At 36.2% G+C, this 17,521-nt stretch overlaps 1 long non-coding RNA gene across 1 annotated transcript; it reads left to right on the top strand.

Annotated features, from left to right (window-relative positions):
• The first annotated feature begins 889 nt into the window (after positions 1–889).
• Positions 890–17,503, top strand: LOC126457573 (uncharacterized). The gene is made up of 3 exons (XR_007585490.1): positions 890–1,278; positions 1,536–1,687; positions 16,957–17,503. It is a non-coding gene; the product is annotated as an uncharacterized LOC126457573 (long non-coding RNA).
• The last annotated feature ends 18 nt before the right edge of the window (positions 17,504–17,521 follow it).

The raw sequence follows: 17,521 nt of genomic DNA, 5'->3' as shown, positions 1-17,521 counted from the left end.
ACCTTTCCCTTCAAGATTTATAGGTTTCCTTCGTATCCTGTATTTGGCCTTATTTGTACTAGGCTCAGCAAAACTGTTTCACACACAATCCAGAGAGAAACTTAACAATAAATAAGCATGTACAAAGACATTTAAACAAACAACTTGCAGTGTCAGATGGTTTCAGTCCATTTCTTTATGAACAAATGCCTGACAACATACAAATAAATTCCACCTACTAACCAAACTTATTCTATCCATGTACTTTTTTTCACTTCAAGTTGCAGCCATATTGCAATCTATTTGATTGTAAAATATTAAATAAGGTATCAGTATGTTTAAAAATCCACTTTATAAATGTAGTGCGGGGCAAGTAATTTAGTATGTTCACGTCGTACAACTCAGACTGCTGCCTCAGTAGTTCAATGAATCGTTCGTCGCTTATTATAAATTTAAAAAAATTAAATAACAAAACGAAACAAACTAGTTATAACAAATAACGAACAACTGATATCAATCACGAAAACGCCGTCGAAACGAAATATAGAGTTGTGCGTATTGTCGTCACCAAGGGGAAATGAATTGGGAGCACGTGATCAACAACGGACAGATGACTTCGGCCGTCAGAATTTCTTCCCAAGAAACCTTGACAGTGCCGTGACGTGACGGCCAGTATAGGCATCTATGAGACTTTAAATTCTTGAAGTTTACAGAAGGGCAATGATAAAATGTAAAATGTGAACAGGTCTCCCTGGAGATGGCTTGACAACATGAACATCTGTACGTGGAGTTGGTTGCATAGCCCACAGACTGAAAATCAAAAATGAAATGATAAAAAACACTGGTCGATCCACTCGACCACGGACATACTTCGACATTTGTTAATAGTATCTGTGGAAGCTCAATTCGGTGTTAAACCTCTTTGCCGCTAGTTGTTGTGAGATATTGTTTACTATGGTTTGATTAGTTGTGCAAAGGGTTTCGAAGGATGTGCGTGTGTGAGGTAGTCGACAGACGGCGAAAGATTGAGACGTTAGATGAAGTGTCATGAGCCAATGTCTCGAAGGAAACGACTGTTATTTCCTTATTAAGTAGGCCAATAAGGAGTAAAGCAAACAGTTGACTGGAATAGCCCAGGAAAAATGTGGCATCGTCGGCACAATGTTTTTGAGACGACGTTTACCCAACACCCTTTCCATTTTTCTGGTATCTTGTGGTTTCACTGTATTAATATTCATGTTAAAACACCTTTATGACATGCATCAGAAGTGCCACAGACTAGAAACTTACAAGCAGTACGTAAGTATGCCTTAGCAGTACGATGCGGAACAGCTTCCCTGCATGTGATGTCATTTCTTATAACAGTCAGTTTGAAATACATCTCGTGTTCTCGTTATAGCTCGTAGTAAGTTATTAACGTAATGCTAATACACGTCATGCAGACGAGTTCCGTACTCATGCCTGTGTGATCCGTCTGCATTAAAAGTTTATTATGGCAGAGCAAAAGAAATAGTGATGTGACGATACCATTTTGTAGCAAACGCTTTTCAATACAGGTCCAGGAACTTTCTGAGTACATGCAGAACGTTGAACAATCTGCCAACAAGTCCGCTCGAAGTCTTCATCGCTTGAGTAGTGCTCTACAGCAGCGGCTCAGCATTCTAGCTGATACGGAAGTTCACAATGAAGCTGGGAGGTAGCAATTAAGGTTTGTGCCTCAATTTAGATAATTTATTTTAAAGGTTTTATTAGTGTATAAAGCATAAAAAACGAAAATTATGTACTATTAAATATCTACTCCATTTCGTTTTCGTCGTAGGAACAAGTGCTGTTGAGATTGCATTTAGTAGTTATTCCCTGTAAGTGTGCAGTGAGTGTTCAATGGACAGGTGTAAATACCTGCCCCAAGACTTGTTTGTTATGAACATGCTTCTGTAACCACCATTGTGCACTCTAGGTAAGATGTTCTTTAATCAGAGAATTTGGACAGTGTTTTAATTCGCACAATGGCAGGGATGAAAAAAATCATAATTCAAGCTTGAATTGCTGATTGAAAACTCAAGTTGCTCACTAGCAAGAAACATCTAGGTTATCAAACAAACTTCAGTTGTATAGACATCTACATATTTTACCTCTTGATTCTCATAGGAACGAAGTAGTTCCCATATTTGCAGCTGAAAATTATTTCAGAATGATGTGTGACTTAGTAGACAGCATTTTCCTTCACATACCTCTTTCTTAGTAGGTGAAAGGGGTCATTCCGTGTCAAGTCACCCAGGCCTTGACACCAACCATGTCAGATTTTGATGAAACTTGGTACAATTGCTTCTTTTATCATCCTGAAAGCACTTGTAAATTTTTTTTTGCTCTATCTCTTATAGTTTTTTTTATAAATTTTTAAAGTTTTTAGATTTGGCGTTGTTTCAGCAGTCGGAAATCATAACTTAAACATGTCCTCACAACTAAAAAAAATTGTATATTAAAGAATACTCAAGATATCAGTATGAAATTTTGGAATAAGTTTGTGTATTATATCTAAATGTTAAAAAAAATTACCATAAAGATATATTAAAATCTTCCAAATGAAAAAAAGTTACAAGTTTTTTTAAGCGAATGGATGTTTAGTTTTACAAAAACTGCAATATCTAGAGTCTCAGACCTGATAGAAAGCTCAAATTCGTTTTAAAATACTCTTAATTGTATTGGCTATTAGATAAAAGAAAAATTATGTTGGCTTTTTAACCTGTTTAGTAGTTATCTAATTTTTAAAATAATATTAATTATATTTTAAAAATAAAAAGTACCAAGTGACTTAGACACCGAAAATGAGTTTTTGTCTTCTTGGAGCAACAATGTATGCTTGGATTTTGTTTTGTTACTCCTGTGTTTTGAAGTAAAAAATTATTACAGTGTTAAATAGTGCTTGGATAGTATTTTATTAAGTTTATTCGAACTTTCAGTAAGTACTGTTACTTAGTTTACAGAGATTCTTTTCCAATATCCTATAAAAGTAACCAGAACAGTAATCAGACCAAAAGTGAAATCAGTATGTCAGATATTCAAACCTGTAGCATAGGGTTATTTAAAAAATCTGACTGTTTCCAAACAACCTACACGCCTTCAAAAAAGTTACAACCGGTATCTGAATTGAGTGAGGAAGAAAAAGATTTGATCCACTTACGATCTGGAATTAATCTGTGTGAATTTAAGAATATATGTTCACACCACAGCTACTACTCTTTAAATGTTTTTGGAAAGTATCAAACAATATGTGTAGACCCACTAAAAAAACACAGAAAGCCCATCAAAAAATCGTTGAGAAGTGTAGGCTTGGATCTTTCTAAACAATTACTGACAAAAAATATTAGCATAAAACCTGGACAAAAGCTTTGCTCAACATGCCGTAACTTTTGTGAGGAAAAATCAAGAGTTGAAGTCAATGAAAGTGAAACAGATGATGAAGTCATGGTTGAATTAGAATCATTGGAATCCAGAAATGAATCCCTCGTACAAACATTGCTCTTGATAATTTAGGTTTAACACCGATAAAGCTTCATGGCTTGTCAGAACAAAGTAAAGGGTCTTATTTTAAAAGGAAGGTTAGCAGTATTGAAAAGACTGCAAAAAAGGCGGTTTCAAAAGCATTAAAATATGATGCACCAAGTTCTGATGATGACGAAGAAGATACAAGTGTGGTTGAGAAAGCAAAGGATTTTGATGTAATGATTTCTCTTATGAAAGAGAAGATTTCATCTGTTGGGAGGTCTAGAAAAATCCAGATTCTGACCTTGGCTCCAGATTCTTGGAGTCGAAATAAAGTGATGAAAGAATTTAATGTAAATGAGTACATGGTGTGACAAGCTAGAAAGCTAAAATCTGGAAAGGGTATTTTGGAAACTCCTGGTCCAAAAAAAGGTAAAACTCTTTCTGAAAATACAGTAAGACTTGTAACAGATTTTCATGAAAAGGATGAAAGTTCCAGAGTGCTACCTGGAACAGAAGACAAAGTGCTCAAAAAAATGTGTACATGCAAAAAAGACTCATTTTGTGTAACTTGAGAGAACTCTATTATTCTTTCAAATGTGTGAATCCCGAGGTAGAAGTAGGATTTTCAAAATTTTGTTTCTTGAGACCTAAATGGTGTATCCTTGCTGGTGCTGCAGGCACACACACTGTATGTGTATGCAGTATCCACCAGAATGTTAAACTATTACTGGATGCTGTGAAAATTGAAGAATCTTATAAAGACCTAATTATGATGTTTGTGTGCAACACGGAAAACCAAAACTGCATGCTACATCATTGCGACAGCTGTCCTGCAAATACTGCACTGAGTACTTAACTGAAAAACTAAGTGAAGATTATGATTTAGAAGAAGAAATTGTAATCAGTCAGTGGGTTGACACAGACAGGGCAGAAATGATCAAACAGTCTATCAGTGCTGAAGACTACATTTCTTTATTGGTTAGGTCATTGGAAAAGCTCACCCCACACTCGTTTATAGCAAAATCCCAATCAGCAGCCTTTAAAAGGTTGAAAGAAGACCGACCACCCAAAACAGCAATTATTGTGATGGATTTCAGTGAAAATTATTCCTTTGTTATACAAAATGAGATCCAAAGTTACCACTGGAATAGAGGTGGTTGTACTCTACACCCAGTTGGAGTTTTTCTAAGAAATGAGGAAAACAATGTTTTTGTTTCCAACCACTGTTTTATTAGTGATGACCAAGAACATGACACTGATTCTGTTAACTTTGTACAAAAAGAAATTACAAAGTGGCTGTCATTACGTCATACTGACATTGACTCAGTTCAATACTTTACAGATGGTTGTGCTGGGCAGTACAAAAATAGAAACAGTTTTAAAAATTTGACTGAACACTTGAGAGACTTTAATTTGAAGGCCCAACACTCTTTTTTTGCAACAAGTCATGGGAAGTCAATTTGTGATGGCCTAGGAGTAACTATTAAAAGAATTTTAAGGAAAGCCAGTCTACAGCTTGCAGACAAAGAACAAATAATGACAGCAATCGATGTATACAAGTTTTGTGGAAAAAAAAATTGAAAACATTTTCACTTTATTGACAAAAAAGAAGCTGATTTGCTACGGTTAAAACTATAAAAACGTTTTTCAGCAACCCGAACCATTCGTGGAACAAGAAGTTTTTATAACTTCAAACTACTTCCAACAAACAACCTTGAAATTAGAAGGACTACAGATAGTGTAAAACCCTTCTTAGTCTTTTCTTTCCATTCTTCTTCTGATTGGGTTTGTGTTGAACCATCCATAAATAGCTATGTGGCTGGAAATTATGATGGTAACTGGTACTTTGGACTGAATTCAATGTTTCAAGCAATCAGTTGGATTATACATAGGTGTCGTAAGTACACTATCTTTGTACATAATTCTAATGTAATCTACTAAAATTAATAGACATGTTAAAAAGCCATCATTATTTTTGTTTTATCAAGTAGCCTATATGTTTAAGAGTAAATTAAAACAAATTTAAGCATTCTATCAGGTCTGAGACTCTTAGATATTGCAATTCTTATAAAACAAAACATCCGTAAAAAAAAGAGAGAGAAAAAATACATATATATTTTTTTCATAGGAAATATTAATATATTTTAATATTATCATTTTATCTTCAAATATGTATAATAAATAAACTTGATGCAAAAATTCATGATGTTACCTAAAAGAGTTTTTAAGATAAGCAATTTTAAAGTTTTGAATACAAATTAAATTTACCATTTCCGAAGGTTCGGAAAATGCAAAACATAAAAACTATAAGAGATACAGCAAAAAAAAATTGCAGGTGTTGTCAGGATGGTATTAGAACCATTTGAGCCAAATTTCATGAAAATCTAAGGAGGTGGGTGTAAATTTTATTTTTTATTGGGTGATTTGATATGGAATGACCCAATGGCCTGTTCTGTCATTTCATCTACTTATTGCATATTTAGCCTGACCAGACTGGAGCTTTAAGGCCCTCACTGAAATCAGATCAGGAGCAACACATCCAAAAAACATTAGATAACAATCACAGTAACAGTAATAATAATTTGCATTATTAATAAATGATGATATGGCAATTGAGACATTAAGAATGATACTGATTTGTTGATGCAAAAGAAACTTAGTAATAATAATTTGCTACAATTTGCATTCACATGGCAAATTAATTTGTACATATAGTTACATGCTGAACATTTCAATCCCTCCCCCTCCCCCCCCCCCCCCCCCCTCCACAATTATCCAAGTTTGTAGTGTGACACTACAAACAAATGTTTTCACAATCTGTTTCCTTATTTCCAGGCTGGTGCTCGTAAGTACTTCCTCGATTTATGCAGTTTTAGCCTGTTGTAATTTGCTAACAATTTCTTTCTGGCTTCTGTCATCCCTTGTGATCCTGCTTCGCAAATAGGTAAATACCTCCTATCATTTCTAGCTCCTCTCTTCCAATTCTTACTCATAAATGTTCACTCTTCTGCAGCACTGCATACCATTACTTTAGTTTTTCATGTCATCTTCATCATCATCATCATCATCATCATCATCATCATCATCATCATTCATACCCATTATGTGTGGAGAAAGGCAACAGCAAACCACCTCCATTAAGACCTTGCCTAATATGGCGGTGCACATTGTTCCCCTACATTTTGTCAAGAAGCATGGGGCTTCATTTACAATCCATTCTCATACCATGCCGTCTGCAGAAAATCCTTTTTGTTGTTTTAAGGACCTTCTCTAGATCTTGTTTAATGTCCGTGATCACAGCAATATTATCTGCGTAACATAGCTTGTGTATCTTAGATTCCTGCCTCAACAGCTTCACAAACTTTGTCTATAGCTTCCTGAATGCAAGCATTAATTATATGAGAAGAATGAGCATGTCCTTGTCTCATTGCATTTCCGATTTTTGCTTCTTGTTCCGATGAAAATTCTTTATTACAGCCACTTACTTCTTATAGAAACTGTGTGTCATCCCCAAATCTTAAACCTGCTTTCTTCAACACACTGAATGTTTCGTGGCAGATAAATTATCAAATACCTGTACTATATCTGCAAAGGCAATATAAGTTGGTTTACATTTCTGTATTTGTTTTTCAATAATAATCTTAAGTGCCAGAATTGCCTCTCTTGTTTTCCCCAATCCACTCCTGAATCCAAACTTATCTTCACTCAGTATATCCCCTATCTTCTCTATAATTCTCGTCAGAATTATCTGTGTAAGAATTTTTGACACATGTGGTAGTAGGCTTAAGGATCAGTACCATTCATGTTTTACAGCTGCTACCTTCTTCAGTGTAGGAACCATGATACATTTGTGGAAGTCAGTTGGTATCTCTCCTGTGCTATAGATGGACCTAATCAGTTTCAGCAGCATTGTTTTGATGATGTCACCAATATTCTTGATTAGTTCTGCAGTAATGACATCAGCACCCATTGCTATCTTCTTCTGTAGATCTTGAAGAGCTTTCTGAAATTTTTCTTCCAGAAATGTTGTCTCCTTTGTCATATTTGCTACTTGCTCTTTTTCTGTAGCATCCTCGTTTTCAGTCAGATTGTTCTGCAATGTGTTCTTTCCATCTCTTCAGTAAACACCATTTTTCACTCTTTGTCTTCTACTCTACCAAAGTTTGTTGTTTTGCATTTGTTAAATTTATTTGGTGTTCTGTAGGCTATATCAGTTCTGCCATTTCGCTTATTTTCTTCCACTTCTCTTTACTTTTCTTCAAGAAAATTTTCTTTTCATTTGCTAGCTTCTTTGTTGACTAAACCCCTAAATCTTCTGTATTCAGTTCATCAGTTGCATTTTTGTGTAGTCTTCTGCTTTCAATGAGCTGAATAATATCAATTTCCCCCTGCTTTTGGGTTTAGTTTTCCCAGCTATCTGTTCTACTGCGGGTCGACTGAAGCGTCCGATCCCACCCGTCGGCTTTGACCCATGACGTAAGGCTGTTGTGGTGTGTGGTGTCACGACGGCACGGAATTTAGTTTGTGAGAGTGGCGTGTTTGTAGGTGTCGTTTTGATGCGATTGGTGGTGCTCTCTGGTGGTGTGTTAGGTGATGCTTTTGGTTTTGTTTGCGAGTGTGGCATCGTGTGTGAATTTTGGTAAATTGCTTTTTTTATGTCTTTGGTAGGTATGGATATGACTGGCAGGGTTAACAGTTTTCGGTTGTCGGCTATGATGGCAGAGAGTGCATTGTCTCTAGTAAAATTTCTTCAGCTATTCGGATTTTTGGATGAAGTCGTGAAGTGTTCAGTATGCTGTGAAGAAATGAGGCTTACGTAAAGTTCTGGCGTCTCGGACTGCGGACAGCTGTATGTGGAGATGTTGTAAGGATAACAGGTGAAGGGAAGTCTTCGATCCCAATGTGTGGCTGTGAATGTTGGTTTTGGTATCGGAAGATGTTTTTGAGCTATATAGGTCAAGGGAAGTGTTAGGACCTAATTTATGGGATTGGGAGCTATATAGGTCAAGGGAAGTGTCCGATTCCAGATGATATTGTGTTTAGTGGTATTTGGGGAGTTTGTGATGTCGGTTTTTTTCGTCATTTTGCGTGATTTTGTATGGGGGTGGGTGTCTAAATTTGTTTATATTTAGTTTGTCCCCACCCAAAATCCCCCGTTTCCCGCACTTGTCCCATTAGTGTCATTAGGCTTTTTGTGGAAAGTGTGTGTGTTTGTTTTTCGATGTATTTTCGTCCTCATAATGTGCACGTAACGACTTTATATGCACCATATTGGAATCGTGGTTTATGGTCGTTTCCGCCATATTTGTGACGTCATGGGTCAAAGCAGACGGGCGGGATCGGACGCTTCCGTATTTTCCTACTGCTTTATATATCCCAAATTCAGTTTGTTCCTAATTTTCTTTTACTCTGCCATGTTGGGAATTTTTAGCTAGGTTGTCTGTTTCTTGTCGTAATGTCTTGCCAGTTCTTCAGTTTTTCTATTTCCCATTTTTGTTTTACTGTTCTTTCTTCAGACATTTGAATTTGAATGAACTTTTTATCAGGACCAGGTTGTGGTCGCTGTATGTCTACAGATGGATGACTCTTGCAGTCCTTTACTTGGTTTCTAAAATGCAATTAACATGGTGTCTCCTTCAGTCTCTTGGGTCCTGCAATGTGTAACTTCTTTGCTTATGGTGTTGGAAAAGTGTATTGCAACAACTAGGCTAATTGGTGCTTGGAGCAGAACTCAATTAGTCAGGCTTCCCTTTTTTTCTTCTTCAAAGTCCGTAGTTGACCACATTCCCCTATTCTGATTCTCCACCCACTCTTGCTTCCCCGCCCCCATTAAACTTGTGTTATCATGGTGTCCTTTGGTTTGGTTTCAAGTTTGACCACTATTATCCTAGAGCTGTATTGCACGTATCCCATGACAGACGAGCCAGTGTTTTTTCTTAAAATTACTCCAACTCCTCCCACTCCAGGTTCGTCTTGATCAGTTCAAGTGGGAATGACTCAGTATATCTAGACCAGATGTATCCTGATTGGGGCCATTTCATGTCCGGTGTGCTGAGCATATTGACTTCCAGTTGTTCCATTTCAAGTTTAAGATTTTCTAGTTTTCTGCACTGCAGCAGTGTTCTCACATTGCAAGTGGCTATTTTAAAATTGAGATTGTTTTTCTTAACTGTGTCTGTATCTTTTCTGCCCCCACCCCAAGCCCAATTGGGGGGGGGGGGGGGGCGCGAACTTCTTTATCTCCAGGAAATTTTACAGAACCCTGTGCTGTTGACCATGAATTGAATTGGTTTCTCATATCCAGAACAAGAGGGTGCCTTGCCCAGCAAATGCCGTGGACTTGCCCCAGTAACTTATCCTGGGACAAATACCTTAGGAAAATACAGAAAAACTGCAAGTGAACTGATTTTGTCCATTATAACTTTTCTTTAAGCCTGTGACTGTAAGAACAGTGGGTTTATTTGTAAATGACTTTCCTGCCATTGTCACAATTTCCTTTTATTCATATTTTACACAATGCTTTTTGGGAAATGTTTCCCATTTTCAAGTGTTTGTACTACATCATTTTTGTCATGTTTTTGATGTGAGAGGGGTTTTTTTTGTTTTTTTTTTTTTTTTTTACTGTGACATGTAAAAGAGTGAATAATTTTTTGTTATTTACCAATTTTTATTTGTAGTTAGTGGTGAAATTTGGAAGAATCAATAACTATCAAAAAATTGTGTAATTTTTGCATATTGCAGTAAAGTCAACAAAGCAGAACGTCACACATTGAAAATATTACATAAAAATGGCATAGTACAAAGAAATACACTCCTGAAAATGGGAGTCATTTCCTGACTCGCATCTTGTAGAATATGAATAAAAGAAAATTGTGACTGGTAGCAGAGCAGTTATATATAAAAAAATGCACATGAAATAAAATATAAAAAGTGTTCAAACAGCCTGGATTGCACAAAATATTTCTTTATTTAAGACAACTGGTTTTGGCAGACTTCAGGTCTTAAGAATCTTAGTTGTAAAACATTTTCATTTTACAACAAAAATATTAAGACCTGAAGGTTTCTTAAATATAGAAATAATTTATACAATGTGGGCTGTTGAGTGTTTGTAGTAAGTAAAACAGATCAAACCTTCAGTACTCAAAGTGAAAAAATTCAAAGAAATATCAAAGTTAAAGTTTATTGACAAGCTTTGGAAAAAAGAACTACATGCAGTTCTCAACTTGTAAGAGGTCTCCCCCCTCCCCATATAAATGTGACACACATAGAAGAATAGAAGAAGTTGACTGTTCAGTTCTTGTGATTGTGGTATGATAATAAATTTGATTGGGAGGAGCATGCCACACAACTGCTGAAGCACCCAAACAAGTCTTGATTTGCAGTACACGTTTTGTCAAGACAGGTGATACAAGAATAAAAAAGCTAGTGTGTTCGACTTACTATGAGTCTGTAATGTCATATGGGATCATTTTATGGGGTAGCTCATGAAGTCCAGGTAAAGTTTTCAGCCAAAAAGCGCATATGCGAATTACTTGTGGTGTGAACTCGAGAACATCCTGCACAGGCTTATTCAAGGAAGTGCTTCCCAGTATGTTTATCCCTTAAGCTAATTTGCTATAAATGATATATCTCTTTCAAACCAACAGTTTAATTCATGGATTTGTTGTACTAGAAATAAGAATAATCTTCAAAAGATTTTGTCATTTACTTTGGTTCAGAAAACTCATTGTTAGAGAAATACATTTTCAGTAACTTGCCAGCTGCTATTAGAAATTGAGTAATAAGTGTTGTAAACAGATCTTCTCTTTGTGATGTGTGGATACAATAGCCTAAGAAGTATCATACGCACCTCAATGTATTGTAGGTTTGCATGGTTTTTGTGACATGTTTGTTATTACCTTTTAAATGGAAATGGTTTTAAAGTTTTTGTCTTATTTCATGTCCATGAGAACTGTCACTTGATATCTGTGTAAAGTATATTAGCATACACCTTTCTTTTTTTTAAAAAAAAAAAGAAAAGAAAAAGAAAGAAAGAAAAGTGTTGTGTTTTATTTTTTTTGATATGATTTACATCTTTGAGGTTTTCTTCATTTTGGGTGTATAGAACCTGAAGCACATCTAATCTAATCATCTAATGAGATATTCTGCAGCCAAGGCTGTATGAAACTTGTAGGATAAGAAAATACAGGAGGATGGAAAATATTCTGAAGCAAAGAAGGCCTGTAATCCTGAGAGGAGAATTGGTTTTACTTTGATATTCACTTCTATGGGAGAAAGGCTATGTAGGACTGATGCTTTTCAGTACAAACTCTGTTCATTGAAACTAATGTCAAGTGCACATGCACTGTTGAAGACATTGTGCAACCTCTCACATCTGTCGAAGAGAAACAGAGGGGCAGATGCCTCTTCAGCAGGTAGTGAATGAGTGCTCTTCTTGTACATCTGCAAGGATAAAAGTATCTCAGTCATCACTAAAGAAAATTTGTCGGGTAAAATCAGATGCCCAAAACAGTCTGGCTAAAATCTTGAGAAGCAATAAACCTAATAGTTGTGTAATAAATCAGAAGAGAACATCGAAATTTGCATCTCCTCTACTCAAGATTCAATTCAGAATATGTGGATAGTGTCGTGCACAAAAATGATCAGTACCTGTTTAAATACAGCTATTAGATTGCCCATTGGTTGAATTACATTCCATTGAAGACTTTCTCACCTGAATCCATTCAGCAGGTAATTCTGAAAAAGAAGTTGCTGAGATTGATGCGGAGCAGTGCAAAAGGTTCAATATCAGAATAGCTGCTACAACTGCACTGGGTATAGTGGCAAGTTGTTTAAGTCACTGGACTAGGAATTCAGGTACTAATGCAAACTTAGGTTTTCAAAGATTTCCCTGATTCAGTCATAGCTAATGCAGGATGGTTCCTTTTCAAAGGCCACAACTAATTTCCATCCCCATTCTTGCCCTCTCTAAGCTTGTGGTGCACCTCTGATTGCCCTTCTGTTGATGAGAATTAAACCCTAATTCCTTTGCCCTAAATCTAACGGAATCTCAACACAAGTGTTAACTGCTGATGCATCTGTCTCATATTTCTTGTGTCAGTTTAGGTCACATTTTTTCATTTTTGGAATGAAAAGTGTAGTACTAAATTTAATTCCAGGAAACGGTTCAGAGATGACAGTGGCAGAAATCCTTGCCGTCTTGCAGGTCATTACAGAAAAAGGTTGAAGGAGAATGTTAGAGAGCAAGTAATAATCAGGGCAACTGTATCTGTGATAAATTGTCCCATTATTTCAACAAATATGTGGGAAGCCATCAGGAATGTTTCTGGCAGATCAACAAGGATGAATATACTGAAACAGTGGAAATAGAGTAGAAATTGCTCTTAAAGAGACACTATATTGCTGTTGCCAAAAATTGTGGTTGGGACTTCATTTCCAGTAACAGTGAAGAACACAACCACACTTTCCCCATATGGGAGATACATTCTGCAAGGTCTGAGACAGGTTGATATTGGAAATGGCACAATCTATTAAATCATTCTACGTCGGTTAGAACAATAAGCAAAAACAAACTGTCCAGTCTTTTTTTTTTTTTTTTTTTTTTTTTTTTTTTTTTTTTAATGTGGCCAGCCAAAGACTTCTATGATGGATGGAAGACAGCAAACTGATGCCTTATGCAAACCATGAAAAGGCAGTACATCTACAGCCTTACTTTGCAAAACATTGTGAAGTACATGGCAAAGGCTACGTATCCAATTGTAATGGTTATTATACCTTTTTTGCATTCCATTCAAGTATGGTGCATAGGAATAGTGACTGTTTAAAAGTCTCTGTGGATCCTGTAATTAATCTGATCTTGTCCTCACAATACCTATTGGAGTGATATGTAGGGGGTTGCAGTACATTCCCGGAGTCATCATTTAAAGCCAGTTTTTGAAACTTGTGAAGATTAGATGGAAACTGTTCTGAGAAAGCCTACTTACACTGTCTGCCAGTTCAGTTCTTTCAACATCTCTGTGAAACTCTCACATGGGTCAGACAAGCCCGTGGCCATTCGTGCTGTGCTTCTGTGTATGCATTCAACATCTTCTGGTAAATCAATTTCTTATGGGTCCCGTACACACTTCAATAATATTCTAGTACGGGCCACGCACATGATTTGTAAGCAATCTCTTTTGTAGACTGATTTACATTTATCAAAGTCTACCTTCTTTACCCATGACTGAGGCCATGTGATTGTTTCATTTAATATCACCACAAAGAGTTACACCCAGGTATTTGTATGAGTTAATCGATTCCAGCTATGACTTGTTGATTTTATAGTCACAATGTACTACATTTTTCTGTTTTGCAAAGTGCACAGTTTCATATTTCTGAAAATTTAAAGCTAGTTGCCAACCTTTGCATCAATTTGAAACCTTACAAAGATCTAACTGAATATTTATGCAGCTTCTCTCGGACTGTAAATCAGTGTACATAACTACATCATGTGCAGAAAAGTCTGAGGTTACTGTTAATATTGTCTGTAGGGTTGTTAATATATTACATGAACAGCAGAGGACCGAACATACTTAACTCGGGTACTCTTGGTGTTAATTCTGCATCTGTCGATGTCTCTCCATTCAAGATAATGTGTTGCATCATCCTGACAAAAAAATTTTCAACCTAGTCATAGATTTCGCTTTAGGCCCCATACTACATACGACTGTACTTTCGGTAATAACTGTAGATGTGGTATTGAGTAAAATGCTTTTCAGCAATTGAGAAATATTGTCTTTCTGACTCTTGATCCATGGCTTTCAGTACGTCATGTGAGAAAAGTGTAAGCTGTGTTTCAAGTGGTCGATGTTTTTTAAATCTATGCTAATTGGTATGGAGGAGATCATTTTGCTAGAGATACCTCATTATGTTTGAGCTCATAATACATTCTAAGATTCCACAACTAATGGATGTCTAGGCTAGTGGGGGCTAGTTTTGTGAGTTAGTTCTGCTACCCATCCTTCAGACTGGGTAATGAATCTGATAGGGATTCCATTGTGCCCTGTTTCTCAATGCCATTGACACTAACACCTATCTCACTCATCTTTTCAGTGGTATGAACATTATATTGGGGTAATAATCTTAGATTTTCCTTTGTAAAGCAACATTTGGGAACTCAGTTAAGCATTTCTGCTTGTTCTCTACTCCTTTCAGTTTCTGTCTTGCCCGTGAGTGACTGGCTCTTAATTTTAGTGCCACTAAGAGCCTTCACACATGATCAGAAGTTCTAAAAGTTTTTTGAAAAATCTTTCATTATGTTATGCTACAGTAGTCACTGCAGGGTTCACGCATTGCTCTCTTGACAACCAAACACATTCCATTCAACATCTTTATATGCATAGTGTTATGCTTTGCTTTATACCTATTACACAGTAATCTGTTTCCTTAGAAGTTTCTTTACAGTATATCCTGGAGGATCCCTCTCATCATGAACTGTTATGTGGGGTATGGTCAACTGTTCTTATAAACTTGAGCCATAGTTCTCCTACACGCTCCTATCCTGAGCTGAAAAAGATTAAGTTGTGACATTACTGTTTCTTCGTCTAGTATGCCGAACAGGTAAATCTTTCTACTTTTTTTAGTTGCCTTTTTTACTTTATATTCATTGTCGCTGTAACTGCCTGATAGTCACTGATACCAGTTTGGCTTGACATCCTCAAAGAGGCCAGGTCTGTTTGTTACCATTAGATCTAATGTATTTCCATCATGAGTAGGATTCTGAACTGTCTATTCTACGTTGTTTTCAGAAAAAGCATTTAGTAATGTTTCACAGTATGTCTTGTCGTTCCTACCACTAACAAAACTAGAATTATCCCAATTGATTATTGGATGGTTAAAGTCTCCTGCAATGATTACACTATGAACTGATGTTTCCTTTAAAGTTTTTGGTTACATCAGGAAGTAAGTCTGTTGGTCAGTAGAAGAATCAAGTTATAATTTTGTGTGAACCAGTGGTACTGAGTTGCTCAGTTTTGCATGCAGCTTCAATTTCTATCTCAGTGTGTTTGAGTTTCTTCTCTACTGTGACAAATACACCATCTCTATTTCCTGTTAGCTTATCCTTTTGGTGTACGCTTAAATTTTCCTCAGAAATACCGCTACTATCAACCTCAGTTTTTAACGAGCTTTTGGCACATAGTATTACATGAATTTCATTGCTTTTAAGGAGTGCTTCAAATTCTGGCACTTCATTGCAAATACTTTGGCAGGTCACCACTAGTATTTTAACACTCTCACCTATGGAGTATTTCTGTAGATCTGCCAATGTTACTCCTGAGCTATCTTGATTGATTGGAGAGTCACCTACATTTATCATACAGATGGTAAAGGTTCTGTGTGGTCATTCTTTCTTGTTACAAATATTGGAGATGGGCTGGATGTTTCTAAACACCTTTTGTGGTGTTACCATGATAAATCATGTGTTTGGATTGTTGGTAATCATAAATCTCTTCAGATAGTTGACATGAAAAATGATTAGAGACTTTTGCCTATTAGAAGGACAGACAAGTAAGTCCTTTTGATGCTAAGATCTCACTAGTTTAGTTGAACAGAAAGATCTTAACAGCGGCTTTGTTGACATCCTCTTAGTATTTCTCTGAGATGAGTAGAGAAACCCAAATTAACTGGCTTGTGTGATGAGGATTTTATCCTCACACCTGCCTCCGGTTTTCCACTTTTCTCATGACCACTGTATCAATTTAATGGAGTGTTAATGCAGAAGTTTTAAAGTAAGGAAATGAGACCATGTTAACCTTTTCTAGGAGGTGTTAAAATTATTCTGAAATTACCTCCTTGCCGTTTTAGTAGTTACAGTAGAAATATTCAAATTTTAAGTAAATTGCAAGTGTTAACCTGTAGCCATTACTAAATTGCTCTGCTACAACATTCAAATGGGCAAAGTATAAATCTCACTTTGTGTATTCATTGTAACATTTATCTATCTTACCTGTTGTTTTTATTAGTTTCAGATTTAACTCTGTTATTTAGATTTGGAAGTTTTTGTTCCTGATTTCTGTAAAAAAACATTTTTATATGAAGTAGATAATGAGGAAAGAAAGTGAAGGGTTGGGTGGGGATTCATTACTTCCAACCCTACAGGGCATTGTTTTAATGTAATGGCAAAAGTTAAAAATTTGTGCCGTGCCAGGACTGAAGCCCAAATTCACTGCTTCTTATGAACAGTTGCCTTAACTGCTTTGGCCATCCAGTGTTCCTGAGAGACTCCAGTTTCCAACTTGGTGCATGCTGCAATGCAATATCCCTCATCCTGGTCCGGCACAAATTTTCAACTTGCTTTGCATTACCAAAATGTCCTTTGCAGCTGGAAGTCAAGAATTCCTACATCACTCTCTATTTCATACTAATGTATGCATCAGCAGTGCTATCATGAGTGGTAGAACACACACCACTCAAATATTTAGATACATTTTTAATAAAGCCTCTCTGTTCTAGGAGGTGAGATGCATTCTCCAAGTTACCATATCAGCGAAGTTCTCCAATATACCGTCTTATGTAGAAAGAGAGGCCATGCATTTATTAACCAGCAGGAACTGGTTTTTTTTCCTAAATTAAAGTATGCATGAAAGTGTCAGGCAGATATTACTCAGTTTGAAAACCTATTACTCAAGTGTTCATGTTCTGTCATTGTGATGCATTATGGTATGGACCACACACTTCAACAAATACCAATGTATTTATAGTGAGTCCAAATATTTGGTACTATTTAGCATGTCTTGATTCTATCCTTGGGATTATGAGTTAAGTGAATATATTTGTCACTAATTCCTAGTCATTTCAGCTGTAACAAAAGAAATATTTTTATATAAAAAAGTATTTGTTGAAGATCTGAGTCTGTAACATTTATGTCAATGGAACTACTTTGCAATGTTAAGTTTCTTGAAAGTTAAAGATGTTGATAGTAAGTATAAACATTGTTTATTTGTCTAGTGTTGTTGTATTAGTTGGTTGTTTCCTGAATAAATAAGAGTATTTTTGTTTACTTTGTAGTTGTTGTTGT

Source organism: Schistocerca serialis, chromosome 2 (genome assembly GCF_023864345.2).
Source record: "Schistocerca serialis cubense isolate TAMUIC-IGC-003099 chromosome 2, iqSchSeri2.2, whole genome shotgun sequence".
Classification (NCBI taxonomy): domain Eukaryota; kingdom Metazoa; phylum Arthropoda; class Insecta; order Orthoptera; family Acrididae; genus Schistocerca; species Schistocerca serialis.
The sequence above is the reverse complement of the archived record's forward strand: the minus strand, read 5'-3'. Positions and strand labels throughout refer to the sequence as shown.